This window comes from Perna viridis, chromosome 4 (assembly GCF_037379345.1).
Source record: "Perna viridis isolate PV_CMFRI_1.1 ecotype Kerala chromosome 4, ASM3737934v1, whole genome shotgun sequence".
In the NCBI taxonomy this organism is placed as follows: domain Eukaryota; kingdom Metazoa; phylum Mollusca; class Bivalvia; order Mytilida; family Mytilidae; genus Perna; species Perna viridis.
The window spans coordinates 51,104,045-51,117,516 of NC_142448.1; positions in this window are offsets into that span (position 1 = coordinate 51,104,045).

A 13,472-nucleotide genomic window follows, 5' to 3' on the forward strand; every position below is an offset into this window, starting at 1 on the left:
ATACATTAAGAAATAGGTTTGAAACAACAATTTGAACGTGAACTGAAAGAAAAAAAAAAAAACAATTACTAGATTGCTATTTAACAATTTTAACAATTTGCTATATTAATCGCGTAGAAATCAAACAGCTTTACTAACTAAAACCTGACATATTTTTGACAAAAGGACAAAACTGTGTTATTCATTTTGGTTTCTATAAGTGTCAGAAATGGTAAACTCTACTTGAAGTGGCCTATAAATGTTATCTCACCGGATATATTAATGATTGCTGATGACAAACGAATACCATCAAACTAATCAGCCACAAAAGTAAACATTATCATGCCTGATACCAACATATAAATTGATTATAGAAAAAAGTGCGGACATGGTGAAACGTAATAGGACCAGTGTATAACCTAGATACAAAAAAGTCATTTGAAACTGGTTTGGGAACTTTAAAGAAACATTTTGAAGCCTATTTTATCGAATAGTTAGACGACAATTGAGGGAATGTTCCCTGTGTAATTAGGTTTGGATTTCATACTCAAATTTTCACTCATACATCTTTCTTCATCTAAAAAACTTGTGACATCAACTTATATTTGTCGTCATTGATTATTTGAAATAAGTTGAAAATTATAATAACGAATGCGTTAGAAAATCCATACAAAAACTATCATATTAAACAAAAATAATGAGTTATGCCAAGAGCAATTGGAGGTTTGATGTGTGAGCGTAGCAGTCGAATCTTGGCTTTCTCCGTCTTTCTTGAGTATTTTTGCCAAATTTACAGGTTATGTTGTAATTATCGTAATAATTTCCGTGTATAGTGAAACCTATTTAATTAGAAAACTGATTAACTTGAAACTGTTTCTATCCAAATGTTTAAATGTCTCGCGATATCATTTCCCTGAACATGTGAAAATTGATTTTATGTATGGACCACTCAACTCTTTTGGCCTGAAAAGGGTATGGTTTATACAAGTCTCTTATTATATTCATTTTGTACTTTTTATTGTTTTCGTTTCCTGTTTTTTTTTAAATTTATTAAATACAATTTTAACCTTCGTGTTAATACACTTATACTCTCCTATTTCGTTTTTTTTCATAATATAAGAACTTACTTCGATTTCGATTTTATTTCGCATCCTTGTGTCACTATTGGTCGTTAGATCATTTTTAGATATATAAACCGTACATTGAGGAAGCATGAAGTCCTGTCCTTTATGTAATCCGATTTTTGTAAAATAAAGGCATTATTTTAAGATTTCAGGCTTGCGTTCAATCGACATAATTATTGTCTAAAACACGGGTAAAATATTAAAATATATTAAATATGTTAAAATGCCAATCAAAAATTTATTTTGTAAGAGATAATCTATACACGTGCTTCAAAAATGTAACATCTCATCAGCAGCATAAGAATCGGAGGTAGATCAAGGTCCAAAAATAAGAAATCATAAAACGCTCTTATATCATTTCATGTTCTGGAAAACAAGCTCAAATATGAATCTTGCGTGTTTAGATAGTTCTAAATGTATATTCTATTGGCTATATGTGTCAGTAAATACAGCTTAAACCGCGAGTGACGTATGTAGGTGTCAATCGAACAGACAAAAGAAAAAGCAAATAACAGATGAATGTCATTGAAATAAATATCTTGTCTCTCTTACTAACAAGATACGATTACTTCGTGAACGAAGTATACCAACAGTCAATGAAAATATTGAGTGGCAAAAGCGTTGAATAAATGTCAAATTGTCCAACAACCGTAATCCAAATAGCTTTCTTTTTGTACCAAAAAGTAATGTTTTGACCTTTATATGAATAAGAGATTATTATTTGTTCCAAAAAATGGTTTGTAGCAAAAATACACGAGATATTCTGATTGAAACTGACCGGGTAATATATTAAGGTATTAAACATTTTTGTTTAAAATGTTAACAGGCTGTATAATCAGTCGACATTTGAGGTCGTAATACCAAAAACAAGGTTGTTTTTAAACAGGGGCATTTTTTTAAAATCCTTTATAACAAGAAAAAGTAAAGGTGACCTTAAAATTACAATCGGTAAGTTTCATAATGAGAGTACATTTTTCTTTACTCTTTTCTGAAAATGCGTTTTATGATTCTGAGACAGACACAAGGCTAATAAGATGAAACAGCAATTAAAATGATTTTTTTGCGTTTTGTAAAAACTCGGTGTTTCCGCCTCTGTATGCAAATTAGCACAGTAAAGTACACTTAAAAAGCTTATTGTATTTGTTATGGGTAATGCTCTTCTGAACAGTATAGCGAACAATCTGACAGATAGTGATACATATAAACAAGTGGGAAAGTAAATTTGACAATACACGCGGAAAAAAATTCGTCCAAAAGGGCCATAAAATGATGAAGAAGAAATAAAGAATATTTTTTTAAAAATAAATCATTCCTTAAATACTTTATAATAATAATATAAGATAATAATGTTATGAATAAGTTTTCAATTTTTAAATTGTAGCCAATGCTTGGCAAGTGTCAAACTTGGTATGTGTTGATTGTTCTTGATTTTTTGTAATCGTGTGACTAACGATAATCCCCGAGAATTTCCTGTTTTAAGTTAAATAATGGTAAAGGCTGACAATTTATCAGCATCGTTTTACATTCTAAGTACAAAATCAGTACAATACTTGCCAGCTTCACCTGCACATCTAACCAATTACTGAGGATAAGACAAGTATTTATTTTTTTCTCGAAGAATTAGAACAATGTCGGTATTTACGACGCTGAAGCATGACTATCTTATTATCAAGGTGGACTAGATGTAATGATTAAAAATTCTGTATGAAACTTAGAAACAAAGAATTTCTTACAAATTAACACAGTCCGGGTTAAGTATCTTTTACGATTTCTGTTAAACTACAACAAGCTTATTCTTAAAGACGGACACTTGAATATTCACAAAGAAAACACCCATTCCTTTGTTTTACTCAACGTTTGCTTGTTTACAGCTAAAGCAGAACACTACTTTATCATAATTATATTTACTACTGACAACCTTAATACTCCCTAAATATACGAATCTTGTATTCAAAGTCTGTTTTTCGTATACAGGTATAACAATTGCGCTATTCTGAAACATATTATCTGTAAGAAATCCGTTATAGATATTTAATGGAATTATGTGTTTTAACAGGTAGTCGAATAACAAGTTTTTGAATGTGTTTCCTTTCTTTTTCTATTTTGTCTTTTCGGTTCATATGACAGATCTGTAAGATTTAGTTCTCCTTTACTTTAAATACTTGGACTACATTCGAGATACACTTTTTACCACGAAGACAAATTTAATTTACATGTTGCAATTTTCGTGATTTGTAAAGTACTGCCAACACAATAATTTTCCAATCAATAATAGATGCATTTAAGAAAAAAAGACATGTTCACTATCCTAATCGACTGTGTGATATCATTGAAACAATTCAAACTGATTATCTTTGTTTTCAATATATAAGATAGACCTAGGGTAAGGGACAAAACTCATTGGAACGTTTGTGTAAAGCATTTTACATCACTTTTTGCTAAGCATCAAAGTAACTTGGAATGATTTCATTCTATTTCAAATGAAAGCTTGATAGGCTTTGAAGAAATTGAATATGATGCAAACATATCACTGATTTCAAGAGTTATGTCACTTACCCCAGGTCTACCTCCTTAAGTTATTATAAAAACAGACAGGATTTGTTCCATGCATGTCAAATTCGCTTTTATTTCTTGTTCAGAAACAGCTACATTCCACATAGCTAGTCATTGTTTTTCATTTGATTGTTGCGCTTCTGAGGTAAAAAATATATAAATTGTGTACCAAAATTGCCACATTGCAGGAGTGATCGTTCTTGGTTTGGTTTGATTGAAGAAAAATCGTTTGTTTGGTGGAGTTTACTACACATTGAATCACCTATACCATAGGCATTGCCTGAATTTGATATCGACTGGTCCTTAAAGAATGTCGTTTGGCTAGATCCTTCAATCTCAGTTTCCGCTATATAGATGACGTATTATCTTTAAACAATCATAATTTTGGGGATTTGATACATCGCATCTCCCAAAAGAACTTGAGATAAAGGATACTACAGACACTGTGCAGTCAGCCTCATATCTTGACCTACACTTAGAAATCGATGACAAAGGAAAACTATTGACCAGACTTTACGACAAACGTGATGACTTTTCGTTCAGAAGTCCTTTCATCTGTGGCAACATCCCTTCTGCTCCTGCATATGGAGTGTTCATATCACAACTCATACGTTATGCCAGAGCTTGCAGAAACTACGAAGACTTTTTGTATCGCGCTAGAACTCTAACAAACAGGCTTCTGGAACAGGGTTATGATTGAAGTCATCACTACAGAAGTTTTATGGTCATCATCATGAATTCGTGAATCGTTATGGTGTATCTATCAGCACCGTGAAAACTGATTTATTCAACGGGTCATAGTTTTCCTTTCCTCGTTTGTCTACCCCGAACTTGACTTTTTATGAGCAACTCGGCGGCTGTTTCTAGAAAAGCAGAGGACGCTTACCCTACCGGTACACCTGGTCCATGCTCCCAGTTTTTAGTGGAGTCCGAGTTGCTCATTTACTTTTGTTACTTTGTATGTATGATTTTAGTTACTTTATGTTCTTTGTTGTGTATGTCTATTTTCCATGTCGGGTCTTTGTGCCTGGATTACATTCTTTTGATAACCGCTATAACCTTGGTTCCCTTGATTACTCTTTCTGATTTTATGTTATTGTCGAAGTCAAAATTTGGAGAAAATGTTCTTGAGAAAGCCGGCGAAGTAATTATGATTTAACATTTTCAAAACTACAAAAGCATAGCTTTCCAAAGGGAGTGCGATTTTCAATACAAGAACAAATTGTACAAAGCCAATAACCGTTAATTATTGCAAAAACGTACTTATCAGATCTGTCATTTATGTTTTTGGAAATTGTATCCTAACTGTTTTGTATTTTACTAGATTCCAAGTAATAATTTGAAGGATGTGTCATTATGAGAAACCAAATTGATTCAAGCTATTTAAGCTTTCTATGGCACTTAGCATTTTGTTCCCCTCTTGTGACTAGCACAGTAATTTTTCTTACAAGGATATTTGAAAAGAGCATTAGCGGGTCATTTGTTTCTACATCAACAATAAATCTTGCATAGTTGATTACAAGAGAAATGATTGATACAATAATTGTCTGGCTATTTACCTTATGCAAAAACATAAGTCTTGATAAATTGAATATTCTTTATACTCCATTACCAGTATACTACTGACATTTATCATGGTTATTGACATATCAATTGTGTAATATGGTATAAAAGTATATAGCCTAGCATAGTTTGATGGAAACGAATTAAAGCCCATTGCGCCTAAGGAAACATGGTTTCACGCATTTAGTTCTATAATTGCATCCTCACATCCATTCTAAAGACAATCAAACAAAAAGTGCTAACAAGTGAAAACATTAAAAAAAAAAAAAAACACACAGGGTAGCAAATTGCTACAACAAACGGCGGTTGAATCAAGCAACAATCATGTTGCCACATAAAACTAAGCCACCAAAAACATATATGAATAGGCAAAGAACGAACAAATCAATGTAAAGGCAAGAATAAAATTATCACATTCATATATAATAAACAGGTAAAATTAAGAACAAATGCGAAAACAACAAAAAAGTATTTCCTAAGTTGCATGTAAGCGTAACATAATGGTAGATGTAAGAACTATATATTTCAAGGTTTTATGTATTTCATGTCGTTCAAGCTTACCTAAACAAGTCACTGAAATAAAGTTCTAGAAGTTTCAATTATGAAGGTGAAAATGAACACTTCAGACATATTTACTTACGAATAAATTGAAACATAACACTTGGATTTCAATGTCATCTTATTTGTCAGTCTGAAGCACATAAAATAGCAAATATTGACGCTAATTCAAGATGTTTAAACGTCTCAAATATTCGTGGCCTCCGTATTCAAATTGAAAAATAACAAAATTTGAAAATAAATTAGTACACTTCATTCAATGGAAAACGATTTGAAGGAGGTAGACCAATGGTAAGTGACATCAGTGATATGCTTAAATCATTTCACCAAAGCCTATCAAGTTTTCATTTGAAACAGAATGAAATCGGTACAAGTTACTGTGATGCTTACATGACATTAATGCAAAATGCTGAATACAAAAGTTTGTCTACCCCGGACTTGACTTTGTATGAGCAACTCGGCGGCTGTTTCTAGAAAAGCAGAGGACGCTTACCCTACCGGTGCACCTAGTCCATGCTCCCAGTTTTTAGTGGAGTCCGAGTTGTTCATTTATTTTTGTTACTTTGTATGTATGATTTTAGTTACTTTATGTTCTTTGTTGCGTATGTCTGTTTTCCATGTCGGTCTTTGTCCCTGGATTACACTCTTTTGATTACCGCTATAACCTTGGTTCCCATGATAACTCTTCCAATGATTTGTAAGAATTGTATCCCTTACCCTAGGTCTACCTCCTTAAGTTAAAATATTTATTGTATTCTTGAAAGACACGTAACGCAAAAATATCGATTGGTATGACGAGGCATATATCTGAACCTATTTCAATTAGTTACCGGTTTGTTTAATTTTTGACAAAATGTTGAATATGGCATACCGTATTAACCACAGTTATTTGTACGATTCCAGCTATATTTGTCACAAAGCCCCTGCTTCAATTATATTACATTAATTTATTATTGAGTTATTCTTTACTCGAAGATTAAGTCTAATTTATATTGAATATATAGAAAAAGAACATTTTATGATCATTTTATGTACAATGCTCTGTTTATGACTGAGTATGATAATCGTAAGATTTTTGCTGTAAACCAGACAATCCAGAAAAAAATCATGTATGCTTGGTTGTTAAAAAAACCAGTATGTATTCTTAGATGCTTTAAAATATACACAACAAAAGTGTCACACATGAGAATCATGCAGTTTGCAACATATGATTTTCATATTTCATATTGATCGATCACCAAATGACCATGCTTTTTTTTCACTTTAATCAAATTGATCGAGTACCACGTGACTATCGTATGTAGCACATTAAGATGTATACTGTCTTAATTTTCAACAGAAAAAAACTGTAATTAAATTAGTTGAATGTATTTTATACTTATGTATGTTTTAACAATTTTTGTATCGCAGCAGATCATTGACTGATCTACGAAGACGTATGGAATGATTGACTGATCTAAGGAAGACACATGGAATGATTGAATGATCTAACGAAGACGTATGGAATGATTAATATTATATTTTTGTTGATATCGATAATAGTCATCCAAATTCGAATGAACTTTATACATCTTTGTAATAAATCATTGCCAATATTAAACAACGAGTGAACGATGAGTTGTTCAATATACGTTTATTTTAATACTTAGATATTTCTTCAACCGGTTTAAATCGTAACCGAAATCATTTACATAAAAAACAAACAAACAAACAACCAAAAACAAATAAAAAACAAAAAAAAAAACCAAACAAACAAAAAAAAAAATAATAAAAAAAAATAATAATAATAAATAAATATTTAACAATATGACTACATGTCATTTCTCACCAATCCAACAGTATATCAGTAGTCTCTTGTTTTGCATTTGTAACTAATTATCGGACGAAGATGATAAGACACACATGCCATAGAGAAAAAAAGTATAAACATAAACAAAATAAAACGCACACAGAAGATAGTAAATGAGCTGCCAACTAACACCTAGGAACATGCTTGACATTTTATGAGTAAAATGGCAAATGTTTCTAAAAAAGCAGTAGATGCTTATTCTACATGCAGGTGTAAATTTGTCAATTCGACAAGTTTTTGGTAAAACGAGGCTTGCTTTTTTTACTAATGTTTCTTTGAACATGTTTTTCATTGCATTTTCTACGTTGCGTGTGTCTATTTTTCTTATCTATTCATTTTCCTTGAATCATATATATTTTCGATTACCGATCGAATCCTAGCCCCAGCGCCACAAAACTGAAAAAAAAACCTGAAGTCTGAGAATATTTTTAACTTCCATGGTAACTCCAATCAAAGTCGTTAAAATAAAAAAAGTCACAAAAAGTTAAGCATTTTCTCACTTAAGTAATTTTTCAAATTTTGTGGCGCTGGGGCATTGTTTCCTAGATTTTTATGGAAAGGGCGAAATACTTAAAACCTCCTCGATTATCCCGATAGTATGTTTTTTTTGTACTGAATGAAATTATAGCTTTTGTATACTTCTTCTTCATGAATTAGCATAGTTTAGTAATCAAGGGAACCAAGGTTATAGCGGTAATCAAAAGAATGTAATCCAGGGACAAAGACCAGACATGGAAAACAGATACACACAACAAAGAACATAAAGTAACTAAAATCATAATACAAAATAACAAAAGGAAATGAGCAACTCGGACTCCACTGGGAGCATGGACCAGGTGCACCGGTAGGGTAAGAAATCCACATGTATACATGACAATAAATATACACTGTAACTCGTTACGGCGTCATCGTTTGGTAGTGATGATGATAAATCAAGCAAGTACTATATTCATAAAACATACTCTGATTTTAAGTTTATAGGCGCTTTAACACTTTATAGAAAATAAGTACACATTAATCAGATTACGCCTTTCTTATACCTAGCCTGGGATAAATCAGATGGAAAGAAATTGTTCTGGATATACATAATTTAAGGTCTCTTATTTTATGTGGTAAAGTATGCTCAAACAAATTGATGTTTCTGTAAAAAAATAATACTAATAGGAAATATTTAGAACGTACTTAAGTGTAAGCTTGGTAAACCCAGGCGTGTTCAATATAAGACTAATATCAAACAGGCCACTTAATCTTTCAAGATGGCTCTTGCCAACTTTAAGTGGTATGTACAAATAAAGGAAATGTATCAAAGTACTCAGTAAATATATTGCAAATTCAATTTTAACACAACCTCAATCATTGATTGGAAGCAAACCTGCCAATTTAAGACGTGAACGTTTTATTAATAAAAAAGTAGTGCTCCATCGGATCAAATTGAAACAATGATGATAATGCAAAATTTAAAGAAGGGTCTGAGAAATTCCTCACGAAGTGAGAACTGTCAAATTTTAGTCGTTCCCTCCCCAGGACCCGAACTCGTACCGCTGTGATATCTATGGCAACAACTCCTGCACAAAGTCCAGCGCCCTAGACCACTCGGCCAGCTATATACATGTGGTGTGTGTGTGTGTGTGTGTGAAGCGCAACACACAGATTTGATAAGAAGTGACATTGCAAGCATTATTTGGATAACAATCTATTTAAGATCAGCAAAAACATCAAAGCATCAGCAGCAGTGGGATAATTCAGTTAAGTTAAACTAAAAACATGGCCTGAGTGTGAACACAGGAAACATAGACGATGCACATACATAAAATGGAAAACCTGATAATAAAGATAATACACAGTAGGGCGAAATATTTCAAGTCAATGAATTAAGATAAAAAAACAAACAAACGTAGTACATTGCCAACCATACAAAAAAAACGTCGGAATCTGATTTTGAACTTGAAAAAGAATAACAATAAATCATGCAATAAAAATAAAAATCGGGTCTTCAATGAACAACAAGGAAACCTTCACACCATTGGACAAGCTGTATCTTGCCCCTAACCAACATTATACAACAAAAAAGCTGTCTCTATATACCTAAGTAACTTTAAAGTAAACTTAAAATAAAAAAAAAACAAAACAAACATAGGCCAGACATTCCTAACATGGCACATGCTTAGAGTAATCAAGGGGACCAAGATTCTAGCAGAAATAAAAAAAATGTAATCCTGGGACGAAGACCAGACATGGAAAACAAACACACACAACAAAGAACACACACTAACCATGACAATATATACAAAGTAACAAAAGTAAATGAGCAACTCGGACTCCACTAAAAACTGGGAGCATGGACCAGGTGCATCGGTATGGTAAGCCTCCTCTGCTTTTCTAGAAACAGGCCGAGTTGCTAATAAAAAGTCGTCTGGGTAGACGTAAAAGGAAAGGAAAACTTGACACCTTGAACACATCAGATTTCATGGTGATGATGGATACACCGTAACGATCTACGAGTTTATGATGACGACCATTTTTTGTAATGACTTCAATCTTGTAGCAAAATAACCCTGTTCCAGAAGCTTTATTATAAAAAGTCTGCATAGTTACGGCAAAACGTTTGAATTGTTATATGAAATCTCTATACGTAGGTGCTGAAGGGATGTTACTATAGATGAAAGGAAAGTTAACACAACGGAATAAAAAAAGTCATCGCGTTTGTCTTAAATTTGGTCAATCGTTTTCCTTTACAATCGATTTCTGAGTATAAGTCAATATATAAGGCTGACTTCACAGAGTCGGTCATATCCTTTATATCGATTTATTTTGTGGTAGATGCGATGTATAAAATATCCGAAAGTAGGATTGTTTAACGATAATACGTCTATATAGCGGAAATTGAGACTAACGGATCTAGCTAAACGATCTTCCGTTCCTTATTTTGGATTAGATCATCTAATAAGTCAGCTTTGTAACAATGAAAAAAATAGGTCAGCAAGTAGAGGAGCAAAATTTGTTCCACTTAGAATGCCGACCATTTGTTGAAAAACATGTCCACCACAATGAACAAATATGTCGTCGATCATAAATTCCAGCATTTTGAAAACATATTCTTTGGTTTATATGCAAGATGGTATGGAATCGTTTCATTACATAAAACATGCGATAGAAGGAAAAGTGTTTTGGCGTGATCCCCACCTTCACATTGTGATGTGTTTATATTTTCCATTATTCTTATCTTGACAGATTTGTAATTTATTTTTTGTCAGTTTTAATTTAACTTGGTGTTCTGGTCAGATATATAACTCAAGAATACTTCCTGTGCGTTAATTTGGTTCCCGGGTTTTCATATGTTTTGTTTATCCTGTTAAAAAGAAAATCATTTAATGTGATTAACTGCGATAAACTGCAGCCGAAAACGTTGTTGCTCGATGTTAAATAATCGAATATAAATGCCGTACCCACGTTAGAATGAGTACAAATCTACCCCCTCCACGAATTATTTCTTTTCTAATATGACAAATACGGTAATGTTTGTGTCAAACCTAGGCGTAGTCAAAATAACGGCTGTTCCGTTTAACCTCCCCCGTATGGAAGTTGGATTAAATTTGTATATTTATGTCATTGTATATGTTAAATGTGTATATTTATATAATTGATTTCAGTTAGATAACCTCTCAGCTGTTAAATCATCGCGTAAACCTTTTTAAATGAGTATTTCGTTTCGAAGGAACAGTGAAAGAAAAGAGACAGTACGCAGGTACTAACAGGTGGATTGTACCGACATATACTGTTTGACGATATGAAGACGTCATATTAGAATGGTACTTAGTCAGTGGTTTTCTCGGAATTTTAGCAAATAAAGATAATTAATGTTCAATCTTTCATTTGTCACTTATTCCATTTTGTTCCTTAGTGTGAAATAAAAAAAACAATAACGAATAAGGTTTTGACATTAAGCGAAATAAGACAGTTACGCTAAAACTGCTTTTTTAAAATTATAAGGGAACAAATCTAAGAAAGAGTTGTCGTTGACTCACAATAACTTTTGTGTGCTTTGTGATACATGTACGGATATAAGAAATCATCGTTTGTTCAATCCAATGGCAATAACGTCAATATGGAGTCGCCATGCAATTTTGACAAAATGTAAACTTTTGTAGAGCCTTCCGAGCTGAAGAAGGATTTTTTTGTTACTGTTTGGAGGTATGTGAAGAAATTGTTGACATGACAAAGACTGTCGACGGCAGACGCATAGTGATAACAGTAGCTGATATAGGTCCTTAGTCCAGGTAAACTTAACTAGAAAAAAAATGACTATTTTATACTTGTATATCACTACATTCAATAACTATGTTGATACAAGATTGAAGTCATCACTGCAGAAGTTTTATGGCCGGCATCATGAACGCGTGGATCGTTATGGTGTATCCATCTGCACAATGAAAACTGATTTATTCAACGGGTCATACTTTTCCTTTTCTCTTTTGTCTACCCGGACTTGACTTTTTATAAGCAACTCGGCGGGTGTTTCTAGTTTTTTGTGGAGTCTGAGTTGCTCATTTGCTTTTGTTACTTTGTATGTATGATTTCAGTTACTTTATGTTCTTTATTGTGTATGTCTGTTTTTCATGTTTGGTATTTGTCCCTTAATTACATTATTTTGATTACCGCTATAACCTTGGTTCCCTTGATTAATCTTCAGAATTTTTACCTTGACTGGAAATTACAAAATAACAAATGTTCATCTAATTTTGTTTTTAACATGATTTATTCTATGAACATACAACATCTACGCGAATACAAATGTACATCTTCATGATAAAGCATTCCAAAGAGTGAAAAACAACTTATGGTCTCACTAACCACTTCTAACGATTCCATTACTTTACATGTTAAAAAAGTAATTTTCAAAGTCTCACTGTGAATTCCCAGGACAAATGACATCTTAAAGCTGCATACCGTTGCGAAGCTTGGGAAATAAGGCTTCCAAAATCAGTATGCTAATGGTACGATGATAGTAGAAATTCTTCACAAAATTTACTTGAATAAATAATACTGAAAATCCACATTTTTACCTGTTCTGCTAACTGACAGCATGGAGACATATTAGTCACACATGTAAACAATATTCATACGCTTTTGTAGTTAATTACATATATGATTTTAAAGTACACATTCTCAGCTTTATTTTGACTACTTTTAATCATAATACACACAAACAATGGACTTACAATGCATATGTCTAGGTTCAGTGTGTACTACATAGGGGGCTGGCCATTTGACCCGGAAGTGGTTAGTGAGACCTATGGATGGGAACAGTTTGCTCTCTAAAAATACAGATAACAACTTGTTGTGCCTCATTTGATATTTAATGAATCATTCAAGAAATAATGTATTTATATGTCAATTTTACAATATCCTATACGTGGATGAAATGGACTCAGATTTAGTATAATCGTTTGAGTAATGGGAGCTTTGATTTATTGTATAAAAAACTAATTATTTCAATGACATGCATTTGCTTATATCGTAACTGTTAGATGGCTGGTTGATGAAGCAGTAAACCTATTTTTTTAATTTCATACAGGTAACCACCATGATTAACAGAAAAAAAATCTGGTTTGCGATATCTATCTAAGTTTCTTGTAAAATTACAAATGTTTTTATCTTTACAGTTGATTGTCCATTACTTTGCTATGCACATTTTTTTGGCAATGTTCCAAACATTCAACACAAATGTGAAATCTGCCTAAACCGAATCCTGTATAAATAAACCATAAATAAACAAAAAGCTTGTCAAAACCAGACACTTTTCGAAGATCATTCGTACAAGTAACCCTAGATAAACCAAACAGCTG